A 23,157-nucleotide genomic window follows, 5' to 3' on the forward strand; every position below is an offset into this window, starting at 1 on the left:
GTGTGAGAGGGGTGAAGGTTTGTTGGACCTTGTACACACGGATGTGTGTGGACCATTCAAACATGCCACAAGGGATGCTAATCGTTATTATTTGACTTTTACTGATGATTACAGTAGATATGGATATGTCTACTTAATCAGGCATTAGTCAGAGACTTTCGAAAGGTTTAAGGAGTTTAAACAGGAATTCGAGAATCAATTGGGCAGGAAAATTAAGATGCTTCGATCCGATCGAGGTGGTGAGTATCTTAGTTCAGAGTTCCTCGACTATCTTAGGGAATGTGGGATTGTCTCACAATTGACACCTCCCAGGACATCACAGCTGAATGGTGTGGCTGAGAGGCATAATCGAACCTTGTTAAACATAGTTCATTCCATGATGAGTCGAGCTTCGCTACCAATCTCATTCTGGGGGTATGCCTTAGAGACTGCCGCCCATATCCTTAATCTAGTCCCTACAAAGAAAGTTGCCAAAACTCCTCACGAGATGTGGACTAGTAAAGTACCCAAACTAGACCACATCAAGATTTGGGGTTGCGAGGCTTTCGTGAGACGCGAGACTCATGATAAGCTCAACCTCGAAGCGAGAGGTGTATTTTCATCGGCTACCCACATCAATCCTTTGGTTACCTCTTCTACAGACCTAGTGAAAATGTGGTCTTCGTAGCTAGGAGGGCCTTCTTTCGAGAAAGAGAGTTTATAAGCCAAGGAGACAGTGGGAGGCAAATTGATCTTGAAGAAATTCAAGAGTCAAGCGGTGAAGGAACTTCAAATCCTAGCACTCAACTTGAGGAGGAAACTCCTGTTGAGCCAATTGACGAATCTATACCTCTGAGGCGTTCCACGAGAGTTAGGAATGCACCTGAGCATTACTATGGTTTCCATATTACTGCGGAAGGTGAGACACTTATTAGTGATGGGACACTAGTAGGTCTGGATGAACCTAACAGTTATGCGGAAGCCATGGCAGGCCCTGATTTAGCTAAATGGAAAGAGGCTATGGATAGCGAGATACAATCGATGTATGGCAATCAAGTTTGGAACTTGGTTGAGAATGTACCAGGTCGTAAGACAGTAGGGTGCAAATGGATCTTCAAAAAGAAGACCGACATGGATGGTAAAGTACACACTTATAAGGCTCGACTGTTCGCAAAGGGCTTCTCTCAAATTCCTGGAGTGGACTATGATAAGACCTTTTCTCCAGTAGCCAAGATTAAGTCTATTAGGGTTTTGTTAGCCATAGCTGCATTTCATGACTATGAAATATGGAAAATGGATGTCAAAACCGCTTTCCTTAATGGAGATTTGGCTGAAGATGTTTACATGAGTCAGCCAGAAGGTTTTTTCAGCAACGAGTACCCTAATAGAGTGTGTAAGCTTGAGAAATCCATTTATGGATTGAAGCAAGCACCTCACAGATGGAATCTTTGCTTTGATGAAAAGGTCAAGGAATTTGGCTTTTCTAGGAGTGAAGATGAATCTTGTGTGTATGTCAAGGCTAATGGGAGTATAGTTAGCTTTTTGGTATTGTATGTGGATGACATACTACTCATAGGAAACAACATCCCAACCCTGCAGGAAGTTAAGTCCTGGCTTGGGAAGTGTTTCTCTATGAAGGACCTAGGAGAAGCTGCCTATATTCTAGGGATAAGGATCTTGAGAGATCGGAGTAAAAGAATAATTGGACTTAGTTAGAGTACCTACTTGGATAAGGTGCTAAAGAGATTCAGCATGCAGCACTCCAAGAAAGGAGAGTTACCCATCCAGAGTAACGCCAGATTGAGTAAGACACAAAGCCCTAACACTGAGGCTGAGATAGCAGAAATGAGTCGAGTACCTTATGTTTCGGCTGTAGGATCGATCATGTATGCTATGATATCTAGAACAGAGGATACATGATCGATCCTACAGCCGAAACATAAGGGGAACCCTGGCAAGGCACACTGGACTGCAGTAAAGAATATCCTTAAGTACCTACATAGGACTAAGGACTGGGTCCTTACTCTCGGTGGGAGTGATGACTTGAGAGTTGTAGGGTATAGTGATGCTATTTTCCAGACTGATAGGGATAATTTCCACTCTCAGTCGGGCTGGGTCTTTACCCTAAATGGAGGAGCAATTTCTTCGAAGAGTTCCAAGCAAGAGACAGTGGTTGATTCAACTTATGAATCAGAGTATATTGCAGCTAGCGAGGCGGCAAAGGAGGCGATATGGCTGAAGAACTTCATTGGAGACCTTGGAGTTGTACCAGCTATTAAAGAGCCAATGGAAATTTTCTGTGATAGTGAAAGCGCTTTTGCCTTAGCCAAGGAACCAAGGGATCACGGGAGATCCAAACACATCGACAGAAAATACCTTTTAATCAGACATCGAATAGAAGAAGGACTCCTCGTTGCAAAGAGTATATCATCGGATGAGAACCCAGCAGATCCCCTCACGAAGGGACTGACTCGGGTTAAGCATCTCCATCATGCTCGGAGCATAGGGCTGAAGGATGATATTAGATTTAGTAGTTAGATAACCTCAAAATTTGTAAAGTGTAATTGACATTAGATGATGAATAAAAGGTGTTTTATTTATGAGTAAAGTGTTGCTATCTCTTGTCGATCGTTTACTATATTTCTTTTGCATGTTTTGACTTCCAGAATAATTTTGTTTGGTATAACATATTATTCAAACCTCCACAGTTGGTCATATGTCGGAAGTAGGTATGAATCAAGACTGTCATGATTGGTTGTAGAGGTCTACGGTGCTGGACAAGGCTACAACAATCATGAGTGCTCATAAGTTCTGAGCATTGGACTCAACCCACGCTCATTGGAATCACTTCATGGAATTCTATCTCGAGTGATCGTGAGACGGTAATATCATATAAGTCTTCAAACCTAGAGATATGATTTGTTACTTACAAGTTGGTTATGCATTGATTGTACGAAAACGCATTGGTAACTCGATGTTATAAAACGTGCTTTTGTGTATAATTCAATGAGTGGTAGAACAAACATATGAGTCGAAGTTTATCTGTTCCTTCTTGGATTAGAAGCTGATATCTGGGCCCCTCGATGATTTTGTTTTGACCTATGTACCGGGCTCGGTCAGAACTAATTTGATGTGTTCAATTAAGTTCTTTGTCAAACAAATCGGAAATTGGGAAACAAACTGCTGGACAATAAGTAAGACATTGTTCCATGTATTTGTCCGGATGATATCTAGAACAGAGGATTATATGATCCCTTATCTTAAATGGCGTACCATCATCTTCTCAGTTTCGAGAAACCTTGAAAAGAGCTACGATTGCCGATCGGTTCCTGAAGTCATACTTGCAGTAATAGTTATTATACTTATCCAAGTGGGAGACTGTTGGATAAGGTGTCTAAGTCCATAACTATTCCTGGTATGTACTTGACCCGACCCAGCATGGTCCATTTGGGTTGCATGGCACCATGCAATTGGATAGACTAAATGAGAGAAATAACACTTGGAGATTATTAATATATTATAAGTTCTAATATATTAATAATATTATTTGATTAGCTTGATCAAGAATTAATTTAGAATTAATTAAGTGATCAAAAGATAACTAATTAAATATATGGGTTGATTATGTAAATCATCCATATCTTGTATAGTGGGATAACAGGCTCCATGGATTATCAAGTTGGGTTCCACCCATAGGATGCTCCATAGGAGTTACAAACCCATGGGTCATGGAAATGAAGAGTCATGACACATTAGGGTTTACATGGTGTAACCTTAGATGTGTCAACACTATATAAGAAACCCATTCTCCACCAAAATCGGCTACACATATGAAACAAGAGGGATAGGCCGATTTCAAGAAGTGTGTATTCTCTCAAAAGTCTTTCCAAGAGAATTTGGTGTTGTGTGAAGCATTTGAGGCATCACACTTGGGGTGCTAGGCTCACAAGGTTTCAAAGAACACAAGCAACAACAAGGTAAGTTATTCTATCTTTCATTCAAGTTAAAAATTGTTCCCCATGCATGCTAGATAGGAATATAACCTTGGAATGAAACTTTGCATGATAATTAGACAAACATAGATCCAAGGTTATTAGGGTTGCATGTACACTTAGGAAGTGTTAGAATGCTCAAAACCCATCAATAGTATCTCATCATATAGCATCAAGGTACATGTATCCATATAAGTGTGTCCATGTAAGTGTATCTCTTCATATAGCATTTAGTATAGACTCATGAATGAACTGACTCTGGTGTAATTCCTTGTAATAGGAATAATATTTTGTATCCCCTAACTATCCCTATAATAGTTTACTGGAAGGTAATTGATGTCCAAGAAGGTTTATACACCCTTGCTACACAAGAGTGTGGGAATTGAATGAAGGATGAAAACTATCATATCAAAACAAGCATTTATGGATTAAAACAAGCATCTCGCAGATGTAATCTTTGTTTTGATGATAAAGTCAAAGAGTTTGGAGTTTCGAGAAGCGAGGATGAGTCCTTTTGTCGCATTGTCCTTTTGGGTTTCCTTCACCAGTGCAATTTGATAGGATGGACTTTGAGAATAAGGTTATTTATGATTTATTAATAAATTACAAGTATAATATAGTAATATGAAATCATGTTATTCAATTAGTATTGAACAAGAATTAATTTGGAATTAATTTTGTGATCAAAAGAAACTAATTAAATGTATGGGGATTGATTGTGTAAATCACTAATTCTAATAGAGTGGGCTAATAATCCATGGTTATTTTGGATGAGCTAAACCAATGAGATAATCCATGGATAGTCCATGGAGGTTTTAACCCATGGAGCCTAAGTAATATGAAAGGTCATTAGGGTTTACAAGGTGTAAACCTAGCACTTTTCACACTATAAATAAACCCTCATAGAGCCAAATCGGTTGACACAACATTCTTGGAGAGTGTGTATTAATTTTGTGCTAAGTAAATTATTCTCTTAAGCCTCCTCTTGCATATTGGTGTTTGTGAACCATTAGAGGCATCACACTTGAGGTGATCAAGCTTTCAATGGTCAATAAATACAATTCCTTCTAAGAGGTAAGTAATCTAACTAGTTGTATTGTTCATTTGACAATTTATATGCTAGTTAGGATATATGCTTTGGAAAATTGAAAATATGCATGTATAATTAGAGAAAACATAGATCCAAAGCATTTAGGGTTGCATGTGCACCATAGGAGTGTTATAGTGCTCAAAACCCAACATATCTGCCCTACTCCTACCCAGTATGGTACCTAGACTCTCTCGTGCAGGGTCAACAATCCATGACTATCGTAGTCAAAGGAGGCCACCTGGACTATGATTCGCTCGCACTTACGATGCTCCTCCTTCAGACCCTCAACCTGCGCCTCTCGGATCTAATCTAGTAATGGGGTGATCACTATCATCCTCAGACAGATGTCTCGGATTGGGGCCACTACCGCCTTGCGGCTCAGGGTGTCGGCCACTACATTGGCCTTTCCCGGGTGATAAAGGATCTTACAATCGTAGTCCTTCACCACATCTAACCACCGACGCTGCCTCATGCTCAGATTCAGCTAATCTATGAGGTACCTCAAACTCTTGTTGTCTGTGTAAATGGTACAATGGACCCCATAGAGGTAATGCCGCCAAATCTTGATGGTGAATACCATAGCCCCCAGCTCTAAATCGTGTGTCGGATAGTTAGCCTTGTGAAGCTTCAACTGCCTCAAAGCATACGCTATCATATGACCCTGCCGCCTCAAAATGCTTCCATGCCTGTAATCGAAGCATCACAGTAAACTAAAAAGTCATCAAATCCCTCTGGAAAGGTCAGAATCGGTGCCTTACATAACCGCTGTCTGAGGGTCTCGAAGGCCGCCTGCTGCTCAAGTACCCAGCAGAAAACCACCAACTTCTTGGTCAGTCGGGTCAAAGGAACTGCAATCTTGGAGAAGTCCTGAATAAATCTATGATAATATCCCGCTAGACCTACGAAACTCTAAATCTCAGTTGGAGACCTTGGAATCTCCCACTGCATCATGGCCTTTATGTTGGTCGGATCAACCTGAATACCCTTCCGGTTGACAAGGTACCCAAGAAATTGCACCTCGCCCAACCAGAACTCGCACTTAGAGAACTTTGCAAATACTCTCTCCTTCCTCAGTGTCTCTAACACCTCCCTCAGGTGCTCTTCATGCTGCTCTTGAGTCTTGGAGTAAACCAAGATGTCATTAATGAAGATTATTACACACCGATCCAACATCGTTCTGTACACGCGGTTCATGAGGTCCATGAATGCGGCTGGAGCATTGGTGAGCCTGAATGGCATCACCACAAACTCATAAAGACCACAGCGAGTCCTAAAAGCAGTCTTCTGAACATCATCGTACCTGACTCGCATCTGGTGATACCCTAACCGTAGATCAATCTTGGAGAACCAAGATGCTCCCTGAAGCTGATCAAACAAATCATCTATCCTCGAAAGTGGGTAACGGTTCTTCACCGTTACCTTTTTCAGCTCCTAATAGTCTATACACATGCAATGTGACCCGTCTTTCTTCTTCACAAACAGGATCGGGGCTCCCCATAGTGAACTGCTCTGCCTGATAAAACCCTTGTCTAGTAGCTCTTGCAGTTGCATAGACAACTCTTGCATCTCGGGAGGAGCCAACTGATATGGTATCTTGGCTATCTAAGCCGCACCAAGAACCAAGTCAATCCTAAACTCAACCTGTCTCTCTAGAGGTATCCCAGGTAAATCCTCCGGGAATACGTCCGGGTACTCTCGCACTATCGGAACATCATCAACTGTTGTCTTACCCTTATCCCGGGTACCTATGACAAAGGTGATGTATCCTGCGCAACCCTGCTGAAGGTGGCACCTCGTCCTCGATGTTGAAAAAAATCACCAGTCCACGTTGTGGCCTCTCACCCTGGATCACTAGTCATACCCTACTAGGAGTGCAAACCCTCACTAGTTGTTGCTCACAGTCAGTTACTGCCCCATTGGGTCTCAACCAATCCATACCCACTGTAACCTTATTCCTTCGTAGGGGAATAGGAACCAGATCCACTGGAAACTGCTCGTCGAATAATTGTAGAGTACATCCTCGGTGAACCCTAGCAACCCTGATGGTCCTGTTATCTGCTAGCTCTACATCAAGTGGGAAATCCAACTCCCTCGGAGCTCCTACAAATTGCTTGCTGAGCGCGAGTGACACAAAAGATCGGGTGGCACCCGAATCAAACAGTACCAGAGCAGATATATCGTTCACATGGAACGATCCTATAACAAAACATATAAACATAAGCAATAATCAACATAAATAAAGAGATAAGGAGTAGGTACATACGCGTAACGATATCAGGAGTTGTACGTGCCTCCTCTGCTGTTAAATGGAAGGCTCTACTCTTCGCCACTGGTGCCTCAGCACGGTTCTGACAGCCATTTGTAATCCTCAATGTAGCGGGAGCGGGTGTTTCCACCTGTCCTGCTGCTGCCAAGCTCGAAAATTGGGACTGCTTGTGGCCCCTCTGATTGCACTAAAAGCAAATCAGATCATATGATATAGTGGTGGTGGTGGCTGTACAGTCTCTGCTCACATGACCAGTTCGGCCACACTTAAAACAACCCGAACTACCCACCCGAGACGGCCCATCGTGCACCCTGCCAGACTTGCCACAACGGCCTTAGCCATGCTGGCCCTTCCCTCGGGAATCTATCTTGGGCTTCTTGCCTGAACCCTCCATACCAGATGCCGCATCCGACTTCCTCTTCCTCTCCATCTATAGGTCAATCTCTCTCCCTCTATCTCTAGCTCTGGCAATCATATCATCTGCCATTTTGCAGCTGGATCGGCTCACAAATTGCCGAATGTCACTCCTAAACATCTCATGATATCGGGCCTTTTTCATCTCCTCATCCGCCACATACTGTAGAACGAGAAGGGATCTCTCCCTAAGCTTAGCGGTGATCTCCATCACCATCTCAGTAGTCTGCTGTAAATCCTAAAATTCCCTAGCAAGCCACCTCTATCACAGGTGCAAACTCATCTCCGAATCTAGCCAAAAAATCTCCCCAAGTCATAGCATTAAGAGTTGCATCATCACTAATGGCATGCCTGACCTCCTCCTACCAGTCATGTTCCTTGTCCTTCAGAAGACCGGACGCAAGTCGAACCTTGTCACCCTTGGGACATCTTCTAGTGCAGAATGCATTGGCAACATCTGCCAACCATCTAGTGCTCGAAATGGGATCCCAAGCCTCATGGTATTCGAGAACTCCACAATCCCTGAACTCCCTGAAAGTTATTGTGAGTGACCCTATCATGGTCGCTAACTCAGTGCGGAAAGCACTCAACCTTTCATCCAAAAGCTCTAGAATACCCTCCTTGATTGTGCCAAAAATCATAGGAGTATGATCTAGGATATTGTGCATGATCTCAGAGGAGATGAACTCCCTAGTCTGTTCATCTAGTTGTCCAAATCTTGACCCTGAGCCTGCTCCCTCAACAGCACCTGAACTGCCGACTGGTTTGTTGCGTAAAATCGTCATTCTAAAAAACACATCATAAAAAACATCATAATACTAATCAATTCTCGAGGGATCACATACACTACAAATTACTTGGATTCATCTCAGCCTTCCTTGACTCGAGTACGGATCCTCTGCTTTCAGTAGTACGGGCCCATACTACATTCCACATCTATCCGTAGTTTCCTTAAGAACTGCCTTCACTTCACCAAGTCCCTTTTACTACTAATGCTTCACACGCTACTCTCATCCTAGGCTTGACCTATGTAATCACCATTCCACTCTCCGCCATCAACTATATAAGAAGTCCCTGGTTTCTTCCCCTAACTAGCTCGCGAATAATATTATATATCATTAAGACTAGATAATTCTTCGAATGAGAGATCCTACCCTACAATGGCTGGACTCAAACAAGAGCTGCAAAATAGAGCTAGACCTAACATTCTGAAATTATTTAGTCCTCACAACATGTAACATAACATATTCATTTACTAGTTAGTAAAAGACAACTAGAACTCCTAAAAGCACAAAGGAAGTAGCATTCGAGCATTGAGTACACATAATCATCAAGCATGTTCTAATCAGGCCATTATACTAACTAATCTGTACTAGCATGCAATTCTCATATAGCTGATACACATATAACATGCACATAATGCATCCTTTCTTGATCATTAGTCCTAATCTAGCATGCAGTTCTCATAAAACTGATAAACATATAATAACATAAACTTGTATAATTAATTTGGGAGTACTTACTTGAGCCCGGCTGATTGCAGACACCACACCCTTTTCTTTTTTTCAAAATTCTTTTACTTTTTCAAAAACTATTTTCTTTTCTCAAAATCCTTTTATAAACATGGTTTTCTTTTAAAAGTTTCCATACAAATTCCTTTGTTTGAGTTCAGACATACCCAAAAGTGTGCTTAAATCCCTCAAACCAAGGCTCTGATACCAACTTGAAACATCCCAAAAATACTATCCAAAAATTTTGTTTTAAATGATTAAAGAAAACTCATAACTCATAAAACAACATAATACAATTCCATATCGTGTATCTTAAACAACATATCAAAAGTACTGTATCAAATATCAGAGTAAATATCCCAGGTTGAAGACTGTGGTGAGTGCCATGCGATCATCCTGGGCCTTTCCCTTTGCTAACTAAAGTACCTGAAACCAAAACTGAAAACTGTAAGCACGAAGCTTAGTGAGCTCCCCCAAACTACCACATACCATACTAATAACATATAACTAAGAGATACGGGCTCCACCTGCTCTCGTGGAGATTTGGACCCCGTCCACAGTTCGTTGTCTAGGAGATTCAGACCCCACCCACACACTGATGTCTATGAGATTCGGGCCCCGTCCACACTCCGCTGCTAACATGTATACAAGTATCACACAGACAACAAGTATATCTATCAAAAAGTCACATAACTATACTCAAGTAATGTTTTGAGATACGGGCCCTGCCCACACTTTACTACTGATCATGCACATAACATATACGAGCCGACCTTGTTGTCCTCGACCCGCTCTATTGGAGAAAAACTCACCTCTCAAACTGGATGTTGAACTCATGCGTGAGGAAATCTCTGCTGGCTGCTCCCACGACTTCCCGACTATCACTATACAATAATACTTAGTCAAAAAAATGACAATCTTGCTTAGGGTAAGAATGACCGATATGCCTAGGATCAAATTCAAAGTCAACTCCCAGTCGAATCAACTCGTCGAGTACCTTCTAAATCATCAAGTTCCTATGCCATTCAGCCTTGTAAATAAACCAAGCCAACCCGCCGAGTCCCTTTACTGACTCGTTGATTTTGGCATTGTGCAGGATTGGGACAAAACGACTCGACTCGTCAAATTGGTATCTCAACTCGCCGAGTTCAACAAATCAGGACACACCGAAATCTCGTCTCAACTCAATAGGTTCTTTCACAACTCTTCGAGTTCTTCCTATCATAGCATCGAGTCAATTTTGGGTAACTCGTCGAGTACCTCCTTGAGCTCGATGAGTTCCTCAGTCTTCCTTACTCAAAAGTCCTTGACCAACTCACTGAGTCGTCTCCTAGACTCACTAGTTGGTCCAATGTCATACTAGAGGAGAGTTATAATCCGACTCGACGAGTTGGATATCCAACTCTCCGAGTCCCCTCAAGCCCCCACTCAATCCGTCGATCCTAATTGATTCTAATGCCACAAACTCACAAATCTGGACTTGTTAGGCCAAAATAACACGTAAAGTTGCTAACTTTACATGAATGCATGGTGTTATAAAGCTAAAACACCAAAACTAAGCTAAAATGGAGACCTAGTGCATGGAATGGGGACAAGGTTGAATAAAGGTGGCAACTTTGAGCTTCTAAAGCTCAAGAGAGCCCAGATCTGAAGTCCTATCTCCACCAAGAGCCCATAACTCGGAAATGGCCTTGGAAATGGCCCAAAAGTGACAACAAGCAAGCTTAAATGAAGATCTAAGTGAAAAGGAGCCAAGGTATAAGCTTTATACCTATAACAAGTCTGAAATGCAACCCAAGCTCTAGATCTTCTGCCTTCTCCTTGGATCTTCTAGCCTTTCCTTTCTCCTTCTAGCTTCAAATCACAAAATGGAAATAAAAATAGCTCAAGAACACACAAGGTTGATTAGGGTTTCGAAAGTAGGGTGTGGAGGTGATGGAGGCCGGGGTGAAGGATAAATAAGGTGCAAACCCCAAATCTAGGGTTTCACCCTGGCCAAGCTACTCGCTGAGTCAGGGACTCGACTCGCCAAGTCGATAACTTAAACCATGCGCATAGTATGCCCTCTACTCGACGAGTTAGGGCCACTAACTCATCCAGTCCTTCTTTCAAAATAAATACATTAATTAATTAAATGCGTACTAGGGAACCAGGCGTTACAACGAAAAACATTGGGGGATGTTGTGCGGTCACGTCAGGCCCTTCCCTTTCGTACCAGAAGTACCTGAAACCATAAACATGAAACTGTAAGCACAAAACTTAGTAAGCTCCCAAAAATACCATAAACCATAGATATCATTGGGCCTACCCGCACATTGGGACTAATCCATAATAATGGGCATAGCCCTTCCTAATCAATAGACCTAACCCAACACACAAATGTACCTAGCCCAACATACAATGGGCCCAACCTACTCATGCAAATGGGCCCACCCCTACATACATACTAATGAGCCCATCCCAACATATAATGCAAGAGTCACAAAAACAACTAGCATCCGACATAACCCATCCTAGTAGATTGACATTTGTATCTTTAACCCATGGGTATAGTGAAGAGACTCACCTAAATTACGAATCAGCTAAACCATAGCTCAAAGCCTTGTAATCGCTGCTATAACACTCCTATCACATCATACAAGGTCCAACCTTAGTCTCCACTCTAAAACCAACCATCTTAAGAACCCATGTCAAAAGTCAATGGTCAACATTAACTTCAGTCAACTGCCATGTCGTTGCCTTCTTTGGCCACGTCGTGGCCCTTATACGGTCGAATAGACGAACATTTCCCAGTTTCCACGACGTGGACGTTAGGTCCATATTATGGTTTAAATGCATAAAGTTTCTAATTTTATCCATTGAGACACCCAAAGAGATCAAGATCTCCAACCCTAGGTCCAACTAAAGTCAAATACAACAATATCTTAACCATTAATACCTTAATCTTAAAATCCCTTAACCCAACCAATCCAGAAGGGTTTCAAATACCAGATCTATCATAAAGATGAAAGCTTTATAGATATGTATGTCTAATATATGTCTTGAATCAATTTTATGTCAAAATGAGCTAAAAAGACTAAAAATCAAGCAAATGACAAGAACTCCAAACAAAGTCTAGATCTACAACATATGTTGCTCATGGGACTCAGAAGAATCATACAATTGCCTACTTTATGAGCTTCATCCAATCAAACTTGCTTAAACATGAAGAACATGGGACAATATCTTAGATCTAACCAATCCAATCCATAAAATTTGATCTTTTGACACTTACAAGGGTCTAAAAACAATGTGAGATGTTGATGGTGTTGCTTCCCTTCAAGATCCAACAATATAACACATTCTTCTCCTTCTTCTCATCTTCTCTAAGCTATCAAATGCTTCAAAATGCCATAAATCACCAAGGGAATGAGGGCTAGGGTTTCTATGAGGTATAAGGGAGTTGGATGTTGGTAATGAACCCTAGAAATGGCTTAGAGGGGTTTAAATATGAAGCAAACCCTAAACGAATCATGAGATTGGGTTAGAACAGCTGCCACATCATGGCAACCCTTGGCTATGCCGTGGTGGTCCAAATAAAACATGCGATCCATTTAATCATTGCCACATCGTGGGCATCCTTACACGACGTTGTGGCACAGAGTTTCCTCCAAAACTTTATTTTTGGTCCTTGATAAAGTAAGCTTAACCAATCCGGAACACAGGTGTTACATCTATGTAATAAAAAATAACCTGATTTTCTAAGATAAACCCATAACAAACAAATGGTGCCAAGCATCCAATTCCAGCTAGACCTAACCCTTGAAATCGAGCGTGATATATGGAAGGACACATGAAAACAAGGAAGGATTTTAAGGATGTTCTAGGAGTCAAGCTTTAAAGAAAAAGGTGTTATGTTGGAGTAGCTCAAAGGATTCCCCTACTCTATCAGTAGGGTTATTGGAAACTTCACATTTTTGGATCTAAAGGTAAAGATGTGGAGCTCCTTTTGGCAGTTAAGAATCTATCAAAGGTCATTCAAAATGGTTGAATGATTATATGATACTTCTTGATAGGGTTCGAGTTGGTGAAGCTTCAATATTACAACTTTTTATGTTTTTGTTAGGTTTAAGCTTGTGATGTTCTCTTTTGGGTACATATTGAATTTTTTTGGTCTAAAAGCTTCAACTTGTTATGAATCAATGGAATCTAATCGTTGTTTAAACGTTTTTCTATGATCAGCTTAACAAAACTAAAAAAAATAGTTTAGTGGAATACCTTCTATTAGATGTGAATGTCATCTGAATTTGTGCTTCCTTCTTTTGATGCGAGAGGAGAGTGCCAAAGATGAGAGATAGAAAGTTCACCAGAGAGGAGATCAGATACAAAACAATTAAGTGGAAGCTTATATAGGGATGAAGTAGTCATCTAATATATGAGAGAAATGCAAGTTAAATGGCCAATTTACCCTCACGTGAGGGGCACATAGGGTTGGCTAACATATTAAACTAACCGTTGTTATGTCCAGGGATGAAAACCGCATCGATAAATGGTTTTATGGATGAAATCTGCTAATCGGAAAGTTGTGGGACAAAATTCAAAGAAAATAACAAACCACATGATTAGTTTTGCACTTTTTAAAAAATAAGTTATAAATTTAAAATAGTTTAACAGTAAAATTTAGATAAATTTAAAAATGGGGTGCCTTTGTTATATTGTCTTTTAAGTTCGAAGTTTTTAAGAAAACTTAAAATTTAATAGTTAGATTTAAATATTTATGTACCAAATTCCTTATAGAACATAAAAATAATAAAGAAATCTATAGAAAAATACTAAATTTTGGAAAAATTAACAATTAAGTTATATTTTTTTTATAGAAAAGTTCACTAAATCGGATAATTTTAGTGACAAAGAACATGGTTTGGCATGCGGAATTTAAGCTTGCACAATTGAACATGGTGATTTGGGTGTTTAAGAAATATATTGAATGTATATGGTGTTTCAAAAAGGATCTAGATCTAGACTACATAATTAACACACACTTACACACTCACTTCTACATCTCTCAAGCACACCTCTACTAGTGGACAAACCCATTATTTATAGAGGTGTTTACATGTCTCTTTCTCACTCTAACTACCAAATGGGTCTAAAGGCTAAAGCACCACATGCAAGTAGGTTTTACAAAAGTCAAACATTTACAAAGTCATGAATGAAGAACTTTGCACCCCAACATTCTCCCCCTCAAAGTTAGGAATGAATGACCCACTTCAAATCTTCCAAAATCAATCACTACGCGATTCGAGGCTCAAAGGTGACACATGTCAAAACGAACTTCAATCTTCAATTCTTCCATGACTCTTTAATTTGGGCTCTAGGATGTGAGACCTTACAAACCGAGCAGCAACAAATTATTAAGAGTATTCCAAACTCCAAATAATCACCCAAAAGTTGCGCATAAAAACACACCCCAAAAATCTTCAATAACACCAAACCCATTTCGAATACATCACTTCCGAACTTCCAATTACATCATCTCGTGGCTTCAAAACTTCAAGATCACTTCGGTCTTCAAATCCGCGTAATATGAAATATTCAAGTTCGAATTTCCATATAAAACTTTTCCCCCTTTTTATAATCGAAATTTAATTATAAAACTCCAAAGGAAAAAGAACGTGCTCTATTTGGAATTTTTCATGTCAAAACTCCCCCTTAACATGTGGCATAAACTTTGTGCTTCAATCCAGAAAACCCAAAAAATATTTAATTTTTATTGTCGTTCACGGATCGCCTTTGACAAAATTTCTCAAAAATGGGTAGAAATTGTCAATTTCAAAATTATGCAGTGACCCGTTGCGCCCAAAACAGCAAAATATGCAAAACTCTCCCCTTTTTCAAATCTGGGTAAAAAGCATCAATTTGCACAAACTGCAGGGGCCTGAAATGCACAATCTTCAATTTCCAGCAAAAATTAGTCATTTTTCGAATTTGGATGAAAACTGCCAAAAATTCGAAGTTTCAGGGACCATCTTCGTAAATTCTACCCTTTTTCTCAAACATACGAAGACTTGTACCAAAAATACGAAGTCACAAATAATTTTCGAAGTTGGATGAAAAGTATTAAACATACGAAACTTGCTTTAATTTTCGAAGTGTTAAAAATTTGAAGGTTCAGGGGCTGTTTTTGAAACTTTTCTTTTCTTTTTCAATTCATACGAAGAGTAAGCATACCAAGAGTAAATTATGAACAGGAAAAATCTTCGTATAAATTTCCAATATTACCCCTTCGAATATTCAGCATATACCCTTCGAAAATTCAAAATCTAAACACCCTCTTCTTTTTTCCCAATTAAACCCAAATACAAACCCTCTTCTTTTTTCCCAATTAAACCCAAATACAAACTTCGTGCACAATTTCATCTTCCTCAATTAACCAAAGATATGAAGCATACGAAGACTCTATTATGAACAGTAATGAACATACCCCCTTTCGTATTTTAACCTAGTTCTTCATTCTTCGTTCCACCCATCGATTCCAATACCCAAGGCTTCGTTTTTAATTTACCCCTTAACTGTAATCCAAACCTTCGACCCATCGACTACAAATCCAAGTTCAAACTTCGAACATCGTCTTATTGTAGTCGATTATAACTCCAAGAACAATACCCATAACAAATCCAAAACATCCAAATCAATCGAACAAAGTTTGACTTCAAAAAGTCAACACCCACATCTTCGTTCACAGATAACGAAATTGAACTCCAAGTGTGATCTAAAATCATCCAATACTATCACTAATTAACAATCAATTAGACATCGTTCATTGAATTTTCAACTGGACTCGATTGTCAGACGACTCCGATGAACATAGAACACGAATAAAATCGACATCGAAATCAAAATCCATCATTTTACAAACACACTAATCAAACACTTTTCTGATCAAATTCAGATCAAATACCATATTCGAGCTGTTCTTTATTGTTTTTCATAATATTCTTGACCATATTCTTCCAGATCAAACAACCAATTTTTTTTGATTTCTCAAATTTTAGCTTGACCAAAATCAATTTCGTCATATAATAAATCATACGAAATCGATTCCCAATCTCATATTAACAGTCATAACCAATCGATTTTTAAAGAGAAAGAAACGAAAACAAACTCATGAACTCGTTGATAAAGAAAAACGAGATATGCTTCATCAAAATGTAAAATCTGATAAACCGTGTAAAGATGAGGAATATTGACCAACAGTAATATCAATTGAATGAGTTTTATAATTTATTGGGTTCAAAAATGTCATGAACACTAACGATTTTTGATTTGGACTCAAACATGAAAAGTAACAAATTTTATTTGATTGGGCTTTTAAACAAATTGTATGAACAGTAAACATCTCGAAACACTTGGATTTAAATGGATTAAACTTTTTAATTCAGATTTGGGCTTGATCGATTTAAAAACAAATTGTTGAATCACCAATGGGGTAAAAACAGATTAGATTCAACGAAACAAATTGATCAAAATTCAAAAACGCTACGCACGAGTTTAATGAATTTACGAGAGATCATAAAGAGAGACTCACCAAAATTGCTTAAATTGCGATAAAAGTTGCCAAACCGAGAATCGTTCTTCAAAAAATCACCTTGATCTTGAAGACCCGCTCTGATACCAATTGTAGTGACAAAGAACATGGTTTGGCATGCGGAATTAAAGCTTACACAATTGAACATAGTGATTTGGGTGTTTAAGAGATATATTGAATGTATATGGTGTTTCAAAAAGGATCTAGATCTAGACTACATAATTAACACATACTTACACACTCACTTCTATATCTCTCAAGCACACCTCTACAAGTGGACAAACCCACTATTTATAGAGGTGTTTCCATATCTCTCTCTTACTCTAACTACCAAATGGATCTAAATGTTAAAAGCACCACATGCAAGTGGGTTTTACAAAAGTTAAAAATTTACAAAATCATGAATGAAAAACTTTGCATCCCAACAATAATTTATTTACTTTGGCTAATTTTAACAATTTTAGTAAATAATATGCCTACGTGGCATGCATGCCAAGATGGAAAAGGATTTTGATGTAACCTGTAATGACAATTATGATGACAACTGATGCGACACGACAAGTGTTGAATCCCCTACCTAGCTCTCCAAGCACATCGAAGAAAAGAGGAAGGAGGAGTCGAACTTACGACCTCCTTGGTCCAAAACATATCCCTACCCTAATTAGGCTAAAAAAATTTCATTCTTTGCTTTCTTCACATATCCCAATTAAACTTTTCATTATTTGCTTTCTTCACACATGCTATCTATGTAGACTATAGTAGTGTTAAAGACTTTATTATTATTATTATTAGTAGTATTAAAAATGAAAAGAAATAAATTATTTTTAAATTCGTAATATTAAGATTATCAAATAAATACATTTTAAATATATATATTTTCGTGTTTTTACATGTAATATATATATATATATATATATATATATATATATATATATATATATATATATATATATATATATATATATATATATATATATATATAATAAACATACAAGAAACATATATGTTCACCTACCTTTAAAAAGTTAATTTTTTTTTTATTTAAATGTATTTATACGTATTTACCGTATTTTATATGTGTAAATACGTTTTTAAAGGTATCAAAAACACACACACACACATATATATATATATATATATATATATATATATATATATATATATATATATATATATATATATATGCTTTTGTTTAATAATATTAACATGAAATATTTTTTTATTTTAATAACAATAGTAATAATAATAATAAAGCCTTCAATATTACTAAAAATATATTAGACTGTTAGGTACGGGCAACGCGTATTCGCGTTAATCCGATGTAGAGGTGTAAAAACACCATTATAACGTGTCGAACACCACGCCCGACGTGCACTATTAGGCGTTACGTTATAATACGTTACTGTGTAACGCTCGACAATGGGAAGAATTCGAAGCAAAAATGATCAAACGTCTATATTTTTAATTTTTCAACCGTTGTAAAACGGTCAAAAATGTAAAAAAGAAATAATACAATTTCAATCTTTTTTCAAATATATATATATATATATATATATATATATATATATATATATATATATATATATATATATATATTGACCTTTATATTTTACAAATCTTTTATTACTCTCAAATCTTCAAAAAAAAAAAAACTTTTCCCTACTATGGATCAAAACCCCAACATTTCTCCTTTAAACAAAATCACACCTCCTCCTATTGGTTTTATGTTTTTTCATTGTAATGTAGTTTTTAATTAATATTTATATTAATTATATGTTATTTAGTTTGTATGTTTTTTTTTTTTAAATTATTATGACATAAATTAAAAAAATAAAACAAAATAAAAAATGGGAATTAGAAACATAAAAAAAATTAAAAAATAAAATAGAAAACAAGTGGTGTTGTTACATGTTATTTGTTGTTGCTTATTTTTATATTTGGTGTTATAATACCAATTTATGATTAAGATGATGATATGACATATTGGTAGGCCTGGTAATGGAGCGGATTTTGAGCCTGATCCGATCCAAACCCTTAAGAATTATGTGGGTTTGGAGCATAGTTTTTGATTCGTTTACCCTTTAACGACTCATACCCGCTAACCCTTTTTATTAAAAGGGTCGGGTATGGATCATCACCGATCCGCTTTGTTTATAACCCGTCCCGTATAATTTTTGAATTATTGCTTTATATTTTATATTGCTTAAAGTTTAATTTTAATTCCAAACGAAAGTCCAAAGGGAAAATGCTAAAGTCCAAACTATTTATATATAAGAATCAAGGAGTCGATTTCTAGACTTTCAGTCTTCTACTAAGAATTATGATGTCATTTCATTTATATTTCATTCATAAATCAATAAATTCATTCATCAACTGAAAGAAAGTTTGTCATTCTATTTTTTATCACTATAATTGATAGTAAAAAATAAATCAGAAGTTACTACAATAGTGATTTTTAATTCCAATCGAAAGTTCTCGAGTACATAATGTGGTTTCTAAATCAACCTTTGTTTTATTTAAGAAATATTATTTTATGAATTAAGTAAAATATGTTTAATAATTCAAAAAGTCTAGGGTTATTGGGCAGGTTTGGATATCCATTGATTCGGTGGATAAGGGTATGGATTTGATTATTCAAAACCCTGTGGGTTACGGAGCGGATTTGGATCGGATTTTGAGATTTGTTAAAAGGGTTTGAATCAAGGTCGATTCGCTCCAAACCCGCCCCATTTCCAGATCTACATATTGGGTGTGATGGACGTATTTGAGGTGTGGTAGATAGTAGGTTCCACTCTTCCTCCCTCTATCTTCTGCCACAAAAAAACATTCTTCTTAAAGGTAAGAAAGCGGTTTCAGATTATATATGCTAAACTCGACGGCCAAAATTACAATTTGCTTTCGCTTTGCTTTTTTTTTTAATGAAATATAAAACAAAAGTAGAGTAACAAATGTTAAAGTTGAAGTTTTTACAAGTTACTTCTGTTATATTTATGGTCGTAAACATGAAATTGACTAATTAAGAATTAGATCGACTAAGAAATGCTACTTCTTAGCCTCTATTGCTTACCTTTTTGCTAGAAACAGATAACAACGAATTTATCATCAAATCTTCTTTGTTTTGTTTTGCTTCACATAAAACATAGTCACATACTTTGCAAAAATAACACCATCTCAATCCAATACAAGCCAAATAGGGTCTAAATTTCTGTGTTTTGTAATAACCTCTTGTTCTATGTAACAAAAAAGGCTCGAATGTTCGTCATACCCAACAAGAGACTGAGACTTTGACTTTGACTATCCACATACAAATAAAAAAAATTTCATGAAAACAAAGGACATAACCACAAAGAAATCAACTTAAAAAATCATCACCCCATACATACCACCATAACCAATAAGTGCCTAATTTATATTTACCCCTCTTTCCCTCTCTCTCATATCTTGTCAAGCTTTTCCGCTTTCACAATCGGATTTGCCTTCGCTATCGCATCTTTCCCAATTGCGCGATAGTCAATCGAACACTCATGTTTGTCAGCATACCGATGAACCGAACAAAACACGTTCCCACATCGACAACTAAACCCGGTTAACCCGATCCGTTTCCTGCACGCGGTGCACCGAGACGGACCAGCTGACGGTGGTGGTGGTACGGTGGATGGTTGGGCCACCACCGCCTCCACCTCAGAAGGTGGTTGAGGATGGAGAGGAATGGTGGTGGGGTTAGTTGAGGTTGAGTCGCCATTGATGATGCTTGCAGTGAGTTTGGCTTGGTTTTGATTTAAGATGATGTTTTTGTGACATTTTGAACACATGTTCATTGTGGCTGGGGTGCCAAAAAATCCACACTTGTTTATGCAAAGAGTTGGGGCTTCTGGAGCTTGTTGCCACCCGGTTTCGTTTTTTTCCATTGTCCTACGGAATATGTAACTCGAGTCAAATTCAGTAGACAGAGGATTTTGTAAATATATGCATGCCTATAAATTGTTCTACTATACTATGATAATATTATATTACCATTAATAAGAATTGAGATAATTAATAACGCCACAGCAGGATTAACAAATTTGGATCCATTCCTAAAGAACTACAGTACTTGTTAGTGAAATAAAAAGAATACAAGGAATCAGATTTGGTCAATTAAACCTAATTAAGCTACTAGTCTCTTTCCCAGCAACAATTAATATTTTTTCGTTCCAAACTAATATAGTAAAAGAGCCCATTTCAAAAATTCAAATTCAACAAGAACCCTTGGTTGAGTCAACCAAGGTTATATAATGTTATTAAAAAAAAAAAAAAAAAAAAAAAAAAAAAAAAAACATCACTTGTTGATTCCCTATTTTCTTCCAAGATTGTTCGTATTATATCTATGTATACCCATGTTTCACATTGACTACATGTAATTTAACGAATGCTGATTGCAATTCATCGGCTATATCTAGTTTTGTAGTTGCTCTTTTAGTTCAGTTGCCAATATCTAGTAAGACCATAGTTTTTTAATACACACCCTAAATCAGAGATATGCCTACCTCATATAAAAACTAATAAAACCTCCATAGAATTCCTAGTTTCAGGATCCTACCCTAATTATTAATTACTATCAGAGAGACAAGCCAGAAATATCAGCTTTCAAGCATATACTAGTAGCACAAAATCCCAATCCTATTTTTGTAACAAAGAATATTGAAAAACAAGCTCTTAATATCCATTACAAAAATACCATTGAAATTGTAATTCCCCTCACTATGACCATGATTCCTCTTTGGCACATTTTTATCTCCTACTTTATAAAACAATTAGAAAACTATGCCTATGTATCACAGATTCCAGCCATCACCAAGAAAGACCTTCGAAAATGCTTAGCATTACTGAGCCGAAAAAAGAAAAAAAAGTAATAATAGATAACAATCATTACCTCCACTATCCCAAAAAAGTGATTCACCTTTTCATGTTCCACCTAATATTCAACTTCATATTCTATGAATTCATATGATATAAAAACCAAGACCGACACCAAACTTTACAAAAGAAGCCAATCCTAATAGGGAAAACGTAATCCACGTCGATTTTGCATTTGAAAGGACTGCTTTTGAATTTAAAACTCAAAAGAAATTCATCAAAACTTAAACCAAACAGTAAACTAATCAAATAAACGCAGTGTAAGTTCGAAAAAATTAAAAAAAACCTGTTCCTGAAATTTGAGTAGCGTTTCTTCCGAATTCTAACCCCTTCCGTATCAAATCGGAAAACAAAACAAACAACAACGTGATCAGAAAAACCGGAACGTAAACTTCAAATTATAAGAAAATTTAATCATAGAAGAGTCATATATGTACGTATACAGATATAGAGAACATGAAAGGGTTTTAAGATGACAGAAACAAACCCTAGGGCTAAACAAGAAATCCTCCTGACTACCAAATATGGTATGAAAAAAAGACAGGTGGTTCTATGATGATTAAATAGGGAAAAAAAGACAGGTGGTTCTATGATGATTAAATAGGGAAAAAAAATATTTTGTGGTATTTTTAAAATAAATATTATTTACTTGTTAATTTTTAATTTGTTTTAATTTTTAAAATTAAAATTATATACTTATATATGTAAAGTATTAAATATCATATATATGATATTAAATTGCAATAAATACATTTGTTTCTTTTTTATTTTAAAGTTTTACATTAAAAATATTTTTTGTTTACATTTTAATGTTTAATATTTTTTTTAAATCAACTCGTGTAATACACGGAGCTCACACCTATGATTTAAAAAAGTAACTGGTATCAAAATTGTTTAAAAAGTATCATTTAAATTTTGTAACTACAAAAAATACCAATGAACTATTGTATTTGTATATCTAATACCATCCGAATACATATTTTGTTCAAATCACATTTTAAGCTCACCGGCTGCTTCAAATTATTATAATATATGACCGGTTAAAAAACATAAAACGAAAATGTTAATTACGATGGGGTTGAAAACGACATGCCCGTTACTTTTTTGCTTACTTTTTTTTGTTTCACTTTTTTCGCCTATTTACATCGCTTCTCACCCTCTTCAACTATTTGCATCGTTGATTTCATATTTGATTGCTTCTTATCCGTACAAACCACCATTTTCATGGTCTAGTCCGCCATGGCCGCCATGGTTCTAATCATGGGCTTCATAAACACTATCTTCGATGAAACCAACGACGTCCAAGAGGCTGCTTCGGGGCTTGAAAGCGTTCAAAAGAAAAACCATCTCCTTTCTCAATTGTAGTCTCAACAACAAAACCACTCGTCGGGTTTCTCTTTGTTAGGAGGACCTGATTGAGAACTCACCGACCATGCTCGTTT

The 23,157-nt window shown here is 37.2% G+C and overlaps 1 pseudogene across 3 annotated transcripts; it reads right to left on the reverse strand.

The window, feature by feature from the left end:
* Nucleotides 1-20,010: 20,010 nt before the first annotated feature.
* Nucleotides 20,011-22,270, reverse strand: LOC145044302 (zinc finger A20 and AN1 domain-containing stress-associated protein 8 pseudogene; annotated as a pseudogene). Of its 3 annotated transcripts, none has more exons than XR_013681272.1 (3): nucleotides 22,203-22,270; nucleotides 22,002-22,044; nucleotides 20,011-20,731 (listed from the first exon to the last, which is right to left on the reverse strand). The product of XR_013681272.1 is annotated as a zinc finger A20 and AN1 domain-containing stress-associated protein 8 pseudogene, transcript variant X1 (transcript). The 3 variants fall into 3 exon arrangements; XR_013681274.1 differs by having other exon boundaries at nucleotides 22,153-22,217; XR_013681278.1 differs by lacking the exons at nucleotides 22,002-22,044; nucleotides 22,203-22,270 and adding an exon at nucleotides 21,732-21,984.
* Nucleotides 22,271-23,157: the final 887 nt, after the last annotated feature.

Source organism: Lactuca saligna, chromosome 1 (assembly GCF_052625555.1).
Source record: "Lactuca saligna cultivar CGN05327 chromosome 1, ASM5262555v1, whole genome shotgun sequence".
Taxonomy (NCBI): Eukaryota; Viridiplantae; Streptophyta; class Magnoliopsida; order Asterales; family Asteraceae; genus Lactuca; species Lactuca saligna.